Source organism: Leopardus geoffroyi, chromosome A2, assembly GCF_018350155.1.
Source record: "Leopardus geoffroyi isolate Oge1 chromosome A2, O.geoffroyi_Oge1_pat1.0, whole genome shotgun sequence".
In the NCBI taxonomy this organism is placed as follows: Eukaryota; Metazoa; Chordata; class Mammalia; order Carnivora; family Felidae; genus Leopardus; species Leopardus geoffroyi.
The window spans coordinates 41849719-41862680 of record NC_059331.1 but is presented as its reverse complement, the minus strand read 5'-3'; the positions used below and the strand labels follow the sequence as shown (position 1 = coordinate 41862680).

Sequence of the window (12962 nt, the reverse complement as noted above, 5' to 3'; positions counted from 1 at the left end):
ATGTTGTATGCATAAGTAAACATCTCAGAGAGGCTGCAGCCACTAAAACTGTGGGGGCAAATTTAAAGCTTTACCCTAACAGAGCTCCAATATCTCCAAAGGCAACTGTTGTTGGTATGAGACTTTATTTCAAGACTAGATTTTGAACTCAGAACTAGGAGAAAAAATTGCTGACTATCAATGTGGCTGAGGGCATTCTCTCGGAAAAAGGTCTATAGCTCCTGAAACCATGGCTGAAACTCATAACCTCCAATTAGGCACAGAATCTACAGTGCCACCCCTCTGTGTGGTGGCTGATAAAGGCAAGGAGGTCTTGGCAAAAGGTTTTTTTTACAGGGATAGAAAAGGATCGGACAAGAAATGCAGGCTGTGGCTTCTGATAGACCTATGTTGTAACTTCCCGCCCAGTATCAACCCTCAACTCATTTGTCAATAGGACTTTATTTCCCCTACACGTATCATAGTCCACGTTATTCTGGGGAGCTGACTCCATGCCTCGTTCCAAAGGTATGACTCAAGTCTATAAATCACAGCATCACCTCCTCTGGTTTCAGAGATGGCTCAAGGAAAAGCGGGTTATCCAAGGTAGGCAACTGAGTACAATAAGACTTCAATCTGGAACTTGTGTTGGAACTGTTGGGGTTAAGAGCAGTCTCACGTGGAAAGATGTGAAGCTCGGAGGATGTAAGCCTGGAGCTTCTAGGCATCACTAATAGCAGAGAATGTGTTTGATACTGAATCCAACTAAAGAAAAATAGAGGCAAGGAGACCAAGACAAAGTGAGTGTGGATGAGATGTTTGGAGGGTATGGATCTAGCTATGTCTAAAGCCAATGCTACTTCTGTATTTTTTCAGTTCCATAAACAACACATTTCCCTTTTTGTTTGGGTGTCTATTGTTTTGTCCCCAAAGCATCCTGACTCCAGTAGAGTCCTAATGAGAAGTAGAGTTTCTATTTAATTTAGTAGGCAAGTATCTTGAATTGAAGGTTGAGGGGGTGGGGTGGGTAGGGTGAGGAAGAAGTGACAGACTGTGAAATGAATTTGCTGTAAGTCAACCGCAATTTAGTTTTAAAAAAAAGTAAAGACAGAGAGATGAGTAGATAAGAGTGTTAAATGGATAAATGAGGAGATTCCCGATGGATTGACTCTGTATACATTAAAATTACTTAGAGGTCCTCTGAGTCTCTCTTACAGTTTCATCATGCATATGAGCGGAGTGTGTGAAGAGGGGAAGTAATTCATACAACCAGGGGTGTCCTGTTTATAGTGTATACCTACAAAATCATTTTTAATTGCCTGGGTTTCAGAACAGAGAGAGGATCACATTTAAGACAGATTCTGAAAGACAACAGTGCTTTCCAAATATCTAATCTACAAAACATTGCAACAGATGCAGGAGGTTGGAGGCTTTGACAATTCTATTTAGCAAGCAGTAAAGGGAGAAATAAGGAAGAACAGACACATTTTCCCCTGCTCTCCCAGATTTAATGTCCAGAATACTTCCTGACTCATTGTAGCCCATATGCCTCTACCCACTTTATTTTTTAAGCCCAAATATTTTACTCTCAAATTGAGGGTAGTCGAACCAAGTGGTTTTCCAGTTTTCAGGATGAAACGTTCTACTACAAGCCAGAAACCATTTTAAAAATCACCTACCACTTTCCCATGAGTCCTGTAAGCAAACAGATGTGCTACACAGAGAAAATGTGTGTATCTTTTTGCCGTCTGTGGCATTTGAACACACAGTTATCCAAGTAGAAGGGGGAAAATGCTATAATGGGAAAAAGAGGTCTTTAAAACAGATATTTATATTTAAAAATCTATATTTAATCTCAGTGGGGGAGAAAATAAATAAAACATGGAATATAACAGAAACATCTCTAAACTGAGATAATGTTCTCATAACACTACTCTTAGCCTTTTACAGACATGCTTCCTTTATTTTGCTTTTGGAAACGGGGTTTTGTTTTTGCATTGATGGATCTCAGTCAATGATGAGATTCCCTATGACTATTCATTACTTGTTACATACAGCTAAGTCTCTGGTGAGGTGTGAATATTTATGAAGGCTGTTCCTTTTTTTGATTGGCTCTGATTCTGGTAGCCTTATTAAGAATAAGGCTTACACTAGATGTGCACTCCTGGTAAGCAGGGCAGCATACCAAATACAGGGTAGAGTTGCAGTGTTTTCAACAAAGAAAGCACCTGGGAGTATTAAAATTTGGAAGAGTATGTGTAGCCCCCAGGCTGCTTTCTTGTAATGTATGCCAGTTTTGAGATTCTGCCATTTCTTACTTAAAGTTAATGATCTAAATTTCAAATGCAAGAACCTTCTAGAAGGGAGTGGGGGGAAAAGTAAGTGAATGGGCAGATTTAGCCTCAAAGGACCTATCAATGAAAGAGCCAAGTGGCTAAGCACCCTATGGTCACTTTTTAAACATGTGGTATAAAACTTGTTCCCTAAGAAAATAACGAAAATAAATGACTACATTGATTCTAAAAATTAACTAAGTGCATATAAACGTATGCAGAAGAGGGAGGGTGTGACTGCATGTAAAATTATATTGTTCTCCAGTAAATATTAATTGCCCGTGGCTTGTTAGATTGGGGATCCAGAATAGATTGTGAGTACTTCCCAACAGTAAATGTATGACATGAATAAAAAAAAAAAAAAAGACACTTGGGGTACCTGGGTGGCTCAGTTGGTTAAGCACTGACCTTGGCTCAGGTCATGATTTCAAAGTTTGTGAGTTCAAGCCCCATGTCAGGCTCTGGGCTAACAGCGTGGAACCTGGAGCCTGCTTCGGATTCTGTGTCTCCCTTTGTCTTTGTGTCTCTCTCACTTGCACTCTGTCTCTGTCTCTGTCTCTCTCTCAAAAATAAATAAACATTAAACAAAATTAAAAAAAAAGACACTGACAAAGGAAAAATCTGAAAACCTACTCATGGACACCATGCTTACTATTTCGTATAAGAAAAAAATCAATTTTTAAGCAGTCAAAATTAGGATAGAACAGCAAAAAAAAAAAGAGGACTATCTTTTTAATACATTTCAAGTAACTTATGAGATTGAAAGTCTTTAGCTATCACCCCAAAGCTTTCATATAAGTCCAAGACATCATATGCTAAAAAGGCAGAGCTAAATTTGAAAATTGTAATTACAGGCTCATATTGGCTTTGCCCAGGGCAACCAGCATTACCTATGTAGCTGTCCTCTTTTTGGTTTAATGCTATGCTGTGGCTGTCTGGAAAGCCTCAGTAATTTTATATTTGAACATGTGTTCTGTAAGTGAAATCCACTGGACAATAGGGTATGTGCATCAGCAGAGGATATATGTACAATCTGAATGTCTGACATGCACCATTCACCGAGCTCCATATGCACAGACTTCCAGCACACCCATTCTGTGTGGGAATTCAGTCAGACCCAAGCTGAGTAAAAAGCAAGCTGATTGTGTCTACAACTGAGTAAGCAAGGTGCTGACAGCCCTGAGAGGCCACATTTTCCATTGTAATTAGAATTTTGCTTCAAATGCAGAAAGAGAGCAATGGCATTCTCAGAAATACTACCAAAGAACCTATGAAGTCTTTTCTTACATGTTACGACTTCCCTGTACTAGCCAACATGCATGTGAAAATTATGACAACGGAGGAGAGTGAATGCCAGGACAACCCATGTTACCTTCTCCTTTCCTTCTTTCCTTCTTCATCAATGAGCCAAAATTAGAGTATGGGTAAAATGTATGCAAATCAGATTAAGTAACAACAGCTGAGTTAGCTTTGTCCAGTGTTTCTATTGTTGTGGGAAGAACAAAATACCTATGCTATGCATGTAGAAGCCACAGAATACAAACCATAAGTTCTGCATGTAAGTTAAAAACTTTTATACATGCATTTGAAATTGACAACGTACAACATAAAGAGACACGGTGAACTTCATGCTAAAAATGAACAATTTAAATTCTCCTTTACTTAGAACAACATTAACCAGCAAATATAAAACATCATCACAACTCAAGAGAGACAGACCATGGGAGAAAGAAAAAAGCTTTTATTGGTACACACACTTTTTCCCTTTGTTTTGAAAAAATGGTTCCACAGTTTTCACTTCACACCTGGAGCCACACACCATGTAGTCAGTCAGCCATTAGCTGTGTATAAAATACTTTGGCTCTTAAAGCATAAGAGCTCTTTTCCTAGGCAATCGCCTGGGTAATATTATTCCTCCACCTCCCTTTTATTATGTGTGTTTTTCCTGCTGGGGATCGTGAGAATGTAAAAGCCAGGAACAGCCCCAACAAAATGCATTTGCCTGGTGGTCAAAAGAGAATTAGCCAAAAATATTAGTAATGCTTATTTCAAAGATTTAGCAATCTTTGACAAGAGAAGTTCGAAGGTTTCTCTCCCCCAGTGGTACTTCATCCATGTGACTTCCTAACCCCTAAATGTAAGTTATTTCTATTTTGAGTTTTTTAACTGTCAAAATAACACGTCACTTGATAATTCTCCCAATGCTTTTATGATTGCATACCTGCATTTGTAGCTCTAGTTTCTGTTCGCCGGGGTGTCAGACACACAACAGTCACTTTGGGGGTTCTAGCTTATAAACTTTCTAGACTGGCCCTGAAGTTTTGCACACATTCGAGCTATAACCAGAGTATTATCTCCATAAGAATATCATGTCACACTCATAGTTACTCAGTTATCTAAAATGACTTATTGGGAAGAGAGTTGCTTTTGATTACTAACTTTTGGCATCCATGACCAACTCATTCCTACACTTGTCTTTCCAGTGATTGTGGAAAATTGTGCTAACAGTTTGAAGATAGTTAAGCGTCACCTAAACTCTCCTTCAATCTCGTCTTTAAATAGGTTGGTTTTTAGGTTCATTTCATAATAAGTAAAGAAACAACAGAAGAGATGGTTTTATGGGAAAACATATTTGGGAACTTATTATCTGAGCCAAAAGATTTGAGAAAAAGGAGTCTCCCTCTTCTTCATTGTTTTTGACCTTAAAATGTTTTGGTTATACTGACTACATTCGGCAGCAAGTAGACTTGGTTAGAAAATATGACGGTAATGTCACTCACACAGTATTTTACGGACCATGATAGGAAGTGTGTAAGCAAGCAAATGCTTGAAATAGCAAATGGCAAAATCTAATACTTACAACTATAATGACCCAAAGAAATGTTTCATCAAAATAAGTGCTTAGAATTTTTCTGCCTGACTTAATGGCAGTGGCGGGGCATGAAGGAGTAAAAAGGAGGTAGCATATTTCTTCTGGCATAGCCCGTGAAAACGGCTATTAATTTAGAACCCACCCACTAATTCAACTCCATGGCTAAAGGAGATGAAAGGAGGAACCACATACTGCAAGCCAGCCTGGTCCTTGGCTTGACTAAGAAGTGCTGTATTTGCCTGCTAGTAATAAGTCACCACAAACTCAGTACCTTAAACAACAGAAATGTATTTGCTCACAGTTCTGGAAGCCAGACGTCCAAAATCAAGGTATCGGCAGGGTGGGTTCCTTCTCGGTGGCTCAGAGGCAGAGTCTATTCCACGACGCTCTTCTGACTTCTGGTGGCATGTGGAAATGCTTGGTGCTTTCTGGCTTGCTGCTGCACAGTGCTACTCTCAGTCTCCATTTCCACATGGCCACCTTCCTTCTGTGTCTGTCTGTCTCTATATCTTCACATAGAATCCCCCTGTCTCCATATGTCTGTATCCAAATTCCCCTCCTTATAAAAGCACAGCAGTCACTGAATTAGGGTTGATCCTAATCCGTTAAAACCTCATCTTAATTTAATTACATCTGCAAAGACCCTATTTCCAAATAAGGTCATGTTCACAGGTACTGGGGGGGGGGTAACACCTTCAGTACACCTTTTGGTGTGGGGGGGTGCTGGCTAACTTAACCCATGATTCTTCTCAAACTTTGCCACATAGCTGAATCACAAGAGCAGTTTTAAAAATACTGATGCCTGGGTACAAAACCCCAGAAATTCCAAACTAATGAGCATGAGGTACAGCCAGGGCATCTAGATTTTTCAAGTCCCCCAAGTGATTCAAATGTGCAGCAAAAGTCTCAGAACCACTAGGCTAAAAGATTCTAGTTATTAGTTTCTCAAAAGGATATTTTAGCATAACGAAGTATGTGTTTCAATGAGAAAAATCTCTTTTCCTTTAATCATTTTGACAAGAATGAAAAAAAATATATCAAAAGTACATGATCGAAATGAGTGACATGTAATCAAAAAGAATTTTAGAAACTTACCACTTGATGCATGTTCATTCCATGAACATTTTTAATGTGTATGGTGTGCTGGGCCATGGGAAAGGTCCCGAGGTAGGCATCAGAACCTGAGATATCAGCTGCTCACCCACCAATCTGTAGAGGAAGGAAAGGGTTCATGGTGTTTGGCTGGTTGTGACTAGGTACAGAAATGATTCCTTTCTCACAGTAGTGCTCAGTGACTAGCAAATAGAGGAAACAGATCTTATTTTTGTAGATCAAGTGGTCATCATGAGATATTCTACAATGACGACAGAATGGATCACTCTGTGTTATTTTATATCTACGGCTACTCATATTAATGCCTCACCAGATTATTACAGAAAAAGTATTTCAGTGGGGTAAACTGGATGAAATAGAAAACTACTTCTTATGTTGCCTTTTTCAGAAACTGAAAAACCCATTTGATATAGATGCCTATAAATGTTGTCAAATGTTATTTCATACTACTCTGTAGGCTCATAAGGATCTGATGGTAGCCGCTAAATCAACACAAACTTCTCCTTGCTTGTCTCTTAGCTGGCGCTACAATGTTTTCTATCTATCACAGTAGTTCACCTCAACCTACTCTGTATCATTGTTATGGACTGAATGCTTGTGTTCAGCCAAAGAATTCACATGTTGAAATCCTACGCCTTAATGTGATGGTATTAAGGGGTAGAACCTTTGAGAGGTGCAGAGGTCATGAGGGTGGAGCCCTCCTGAAAGGAATCAGTGCCCTCTACAGGAAGAGACCAGACAGCCGGCTTGCACTCTCCTGCTCCCACATGAACACACACTCTCTCTTTGCTCTCTGCCATGCGAAGATACAACAAGATGCCATCTGTAAACCAGGAAGAGGACATTCACCAGAACCCAACCATGCTGGCACCTTGACCTCAGATTCGGAGCCTCCAGAAGTATAAAAAATAAATGTTAGTGGTTTAAGCCACCCAGTCCGTGGTAATTTGTTCTAGCAGCTAGAGGCAACTAAAAGAATCATTATTTTCATTCTTTATACTTCATACAAATACACTTTAAAAAAATACTTAAAAATACAAGTTCCTTTATTCACAAAGGAACACTTTTTGTTTTTCATTCTCAAACTTCCCTGTGAAGCATTTTCTTTTGCCTCAAGTTTAGAAAATGCCCTTTATCTCAAACATATCAGCTAAGCTGTTTTTAGGTATGTAAAGAATTTCAAAGATACACATAGAGCAGAAGCCCACTTTTAATGTCAATAAATTTACCACTGTCAAAAAATTAGCATCATAATAGCAATGTGAACAGAATTAAAATATAAATATATAAATAATATTTTCTACATTTTAGCATATGAAAAAATCTTCATCTTTATTCCAAGAAATGTTGGCAGTCTTGGGGAAAGCATTTTAGATAGACTGATAAAATAATTATTAAAACGCATACTAAAGAAACAATGAAATAAAATCATGGAACATAAACCCACTTTGAACAAAGTTCATAGTTTCAGTGAAGTGACATGTATATAATAATTTCTTTTTTTTAATGTTTATTTATTATTTTTGAAAGACAGAGAGAGCAAGAGAATGAATGGGGGAGGGGCAGAGAGTAGAGACAACAGAATCTGAAGGAGGCTCCAGGCTCTGAGCTGTCAGCACAGGGCCTGACACAGGGCTCAAACTCATGCACCGTGAGATCATAGCCTGAGCCGAAGTGAGACACTTAACCAACTGAGCCACTCAGGCACCCCAATAATTTCTTTTTTAAAACATGATCATATTTAAATGGGAAAGACAGTGTTATTCTCATTTATACCTGAGGAAAAAAAAATAACATAAATAAAGTTACCAAATTTGAAACCTACATTGCTTTTGTATAGTCACATACATTAGGGAGTCTTTATATGCAGTTGTCTTTAGGGTGCTAGGTTATAGGTTTTCTTTTTTGAAATTTTTCTTTCTTTATTTTGTGTGTGAGAGAGACAGCACAAGCAGGAGAGAGGCAGAGAGAGAGGGAGAGAGAGGGAATCCCAAGCAGGCTCCGTGATCAGCACAGAGTCCGACGTGGGGCTTCATCTCACAACCACGAGATCACAAGCTGTGCTGATATCAAGAGTCGATGCTTGGTTGACTGAGCCACCAAGGTGCCCCTAGGTTTTCAATTTAAGAGCTGTGAACTTCAAATGGCCCCATTTTTTCACAGTTTGCAACATCCTCATCCCTACCAAAGTGCAATCGCTAAATTGCTAACTACGTTTGTGGACACCCTCTTTACCAACTTTCTTAACCTTGTCACTATGTTACCATTTCAAATTTCCATGAAATCTACCTTCAAGAAACTGATGGAGAGGAGCCAAAGACTTCTGATCAGAAAGAGAAGAGGACAGGTAGCAGGCTCCCTCGCTCTACCTTCCCTGAACTGGGGAAAGTTACATAAACTTTATGTGCCTCAGTCTCTTCTTCTGTATGCAAAATTAATATTTATTGAGACTGTACTCCAGACTAGTCACCGTAAACCTAGAAGAAGAAAGTTGAATTCTATGGTTTCATAAGTAATTCTAAATAACTGTTTTTAACTCCCATTAATTTACATCCCTAAAGTTTGGAATGTGCCAGCTGGCTTATATGTTCGCGTGAAATTTCTGGACCATATCCTAGCTCGTCAAAGTCTAGTCTGGGGACCAGCAGCACTGGCATCTTCTCGGAGCTTGGTAGAAATGCACAGTTTTGGGCCTTACCCCAGGCCTGCTCAACCAGATTCTGCATTTGAATCAGATTCCCTGTAGCAGGCATTATTAAAGTGTGAGAAGGGCTGGACTAGATGGGTAACAAAATCTACTCAAACTTACAGGGATGTACACAGAGCAGAGGCTGGCATTCAACCCCTGGATTCAAAGACAAGTCCTGCTACCCATACCTCGCGTAATCTCCGAAGAAAGAGCTTCCAAATACATAACTTCACTTTTGTGTTCTAGTGCCTTCATCTATAAAAAGGTGCTAAAACAACAGTTATTCCATGGGGCTGTTGTGAGGGTTGCAAAGTACTGTGTATAAGCAATTAATACAGTGCCTGGCACATTGGAAGTCCTTTCAATCATTAAACATTTGTGGTACACCTATCATGTATATGTCAGGTACGTGCCAGGGGCTGTGAACGCAGCAGTAAACAAAACAAAGTCCCTACTTTCGTGAAGCTTTCATTCTAGCGAGGGATTCTGGCAATACAAAACAGATGTTAAAAAAAAAAAATGTCACATAGGGATATGTTCTGCGAAGTATAGAGAATGACAGCAGAGCCACTGTAGACAGGAAATTCAGCAAACTTCTTCAGAGGAGAAAACAAATGAGTAGGTACCTGAATTTGTTATGTTTGATTAGTATTCAGAGCTAAGTCCCAGGCACAGTGCTAAGCATTTTATATGCATTCAAGTTTCCAGAATCCTCCAATTTGACCCTCTCGCCAGAAAAGTGGAGAATTTGCTTGAATAAGGATATTCACTACACAATGAGACATTTAAAGTGAAAATTTCATGAAAAGGTTTTTTTGCTTGTCTTATCCAGTCATCGCAGCCATCTTACTCTTACTCTGGCTTGGATTCTGATAATGTACTAATACTTTTTAGTTTGACTGAAAGAACCCCCTGAAACATGCACCCCGGCACTAGAGATAACAATTCCATATGCTCAGCAGCACGATTGCTACATCTGGACATGAGCAAGAACTTTGTGATGGTAACGTGGCAATGTCCACAGGACCTGTCTTTCCACCCATGGGAACTGAAAGGCTCCACACCTCTTTTTATAGAAATAGGTATGTTTTAGTAACTTGGCTACATTCCAATTTATACTTTTACCCGAGAGTGTCAGGCTGTGGCTTTAGCAGATATTTTCCTTCTTTTTCTTTTGCTACACAATAAACAGGCAAACAAATAACTGTGATGTGGTGTCAGTGGCATGAAATGGCTTCTATATTCCAACACAGATGGGGTATCTTAATAATGGGAAGATGATCGCACACTTTAAAGTGCTTTGATATAAAAGGTGCCATATAAAAAGGAAGTTATTATTCTTAGTTATAATACCCTAAAAAAAGGATTTGCCATCTAAATGGCTGCTGAAACGTAACTGCAGAATTGCTTATAATGCTACAATCAGTTGAGGCCAAATTCAATAAAAACTCCATCCGGCATTCACACTGAGAAGACCCACATGTGCCTTTAATTTTTTTTTTTTTTTAATTTCCTGGGCTTCCGGCCCAGAAATTGGATGGGAATTTTATTTAAACCTGCTCTTGTGTATCAACTTTTGGTAAATATCAGGTTTTCAGTTGACTCACATTATGCTTTACATTTTGAGCAAAGAGAGGAAATAAAATGATGCGTATCTCTCTAAATACATATATTTATACACCTCTTACCTGTTCTGCCAATGAAACTGTGGCTCACACTAAAATGTTCATCATAACTCCTCCAAATTTAAGATGCCCCCCCTTCTGCTGCAACCATAGATTAAAAAGTCCATTAAATCCCTTTCCAGTACTAATCAGTTTTCACCAGCATAGGGAATGTAATCTGAGTTTGGAAATGACTAATTATTTGGAGAGGGTGGTGAGGGGTTCAGCTTTAGATTTCTAATTTCGGAAGCTTCTTTCCCGTCTTCCCCCTGTCATTTTGCTGCCTGGGGCCACGTCCCCCTCCTTGATGAAAACGCTCTTTCTCTTCCCGCCGGACAGGGTATACACATATGCATTAGAAGGAAAATGCATTATAAGGCATCAACTTGAAAATATTAAGAAAAGAAGCACTCCTTTTGATGGATGTGGGCATGGCAGTAATTGCACCTGCTAGGTGCCAGGCATCAGCATAATCTGCATGTGAAATTTTCTCAGTTCCTTCCAGAATACACCAGTTCTACTCAATAAAACATTTTGTCACACTCGGGGGGGTTGCCAACATGTTCCCAGATTGCAAGCAAAAAGATTATTTACAGTAACCAATAACAACTGAAACGACCATAAACAACCTTTCCATACCTGTTCTATTTTTTTTTTCTTTTCCTAAGTAGAGAGACATTAAGGAGCCCAAATTTACTGCAATTTAATTCTGATGGGGAAAAGCACATTATTTTATTTATAGTAGCGTGCTGTATCTATCCTTGCCTCCCCCCTTTTCAAACATAAATAAAGCCACCTTTTGTTGCTGTTGTTTGTAATCCAGCCACGACTCTTAACAGGAAAAGTTTCCCGATAAAGTGAGAAGTTGGACAAAAATGGCCAACATCAGAGAAAGTGACCCAGTGTATTCCAGGACCCTACTGTGTGTTCATGGGGGGAGAGAAAATCACTGCTGAAGTAGTTCTGAGGGGAACCCTGTCCCGCTCAAGCCTTTGACGCAATTTCTTCTTGCCACCGAGAATAGTCAGTGCCCTGCCTGTGGGGATGATTGTAGGGAGCCCTGCCCTACACTTACAGACCTGGGCTCTGCCTTTTGTTTTTTTACCACCCTCCCCCCCGCCCTTAACCAGAGCTCTCCCAGCAATTCAAATTATATTGTGAATTGCAGGGGACCAGGCAGGGCTACTTATTTGGGGGGTAAAAGAGCAAGAATGAGAAATAGTCAAAACAGGCATTTCCCTTAAACCCCCTCTCAGGTCTCTTTCACCCAGAGTAATGCCCTTGATGATGAGTTTTGTCCCCTGACAGGAGGAATCACCGGGAGAGAAGAGGAGACAGGGCTGGGAATTTGTTAGGCCTAATTAAACAAACATGACTAGTTTTTTTTTTTTTTTTTTTTTTTTTTTTGTACCACAAAGGGAAAGTAAACTTATGATATTATGATACCTTTTTAAAACAATGTCAAAGAATTATAAAATTCAGCCCCAATTACAGTTTTACTCACAAGGAGCATTGTTAAAACGGTATCCTAGGACATCCTTCTAGAAACTGTGCACACATAAATATGCATACGGAGATGCGCAAATGAGCACAAAAACTGTAACTATGTTTCCAGAACTAACTTTTCTCCTGACAAGACCTCTTGAAGGTCATTCTATGCCAATAGTAGTACATGTACCTCCCTCTCTATAGATGCTGCTTTATATCCCAAAGTATCCCACTGTATTTTAGTTAGACGCTCTGTTAATAATGGACAGAAAGGTTGTTTCCAAATGTTTATCACTCACAAGTGAAGCTCGCTGAACAACCTTTGCCCGGGCACTGGAAGGAAGTTTCCCCAATGCGAGGGCTTACGAATCCAGCAGGCTTTCACCGGAAGTCAAGGTGCTCTCACCAACCACTGCCTGCATGTACTTAGCCAGATGCAGGTAAGACCCACCTCACAGGGCCCTTGTCAGAACACAATTGTGATTATTCTTATAACTGACGCATTGAGGCCTTAGGCAAATTAATTTCCTCATCATTAACTCAGGAGACAATAATAGATTCAGGGTCGCTCCGGGGACGCCGTGAACCAATTCCCTTAAATTGCGCTGTCCACTACCTGGTACACAGCGAAGCCTTAATAATTATCCGCCTTAATAGGACAGTGGCAAGCTCTGCGCACTTTCGGCAGCGCAGCTGTAGGAGGCTTTCCTAGAAGTGGAATTCCTACCTTTAACCCCGTGCTCCCCAGGCCCCAGCTGTGCGCGCACGAGGCCACCAAGCGGTGACAGGCTGACCGCCTCCCCATCCCGCGCCGCCGCCCAGGG

The 12962-nt window shown here is 40.0% G+C and overlaps 1 long non-coding RNA gene across 1 annotated transcript; it reads right to left on the bottom strand.

The window, feature by feature from the left end:
* Positions 1 to 3952: 3952 nt before the first annotated feature.
* Positions 3953 to 12952, bottom strand: LOC123605897. Its single transcript, XR_006715984.1, has 3 exons — positions 12866 to 12952; positions 6280 to 6393; positions 3953 to 5743 (listed from the first exon to the last, which is right to left on the bottom strand). It is a non-coding gene; the product is annotated as an uncharacterized LOC123605897 (long non-coding RNA).
* Between the last annotated feature and the right edge of the window lie 10 nt (positions 12953 to 12962).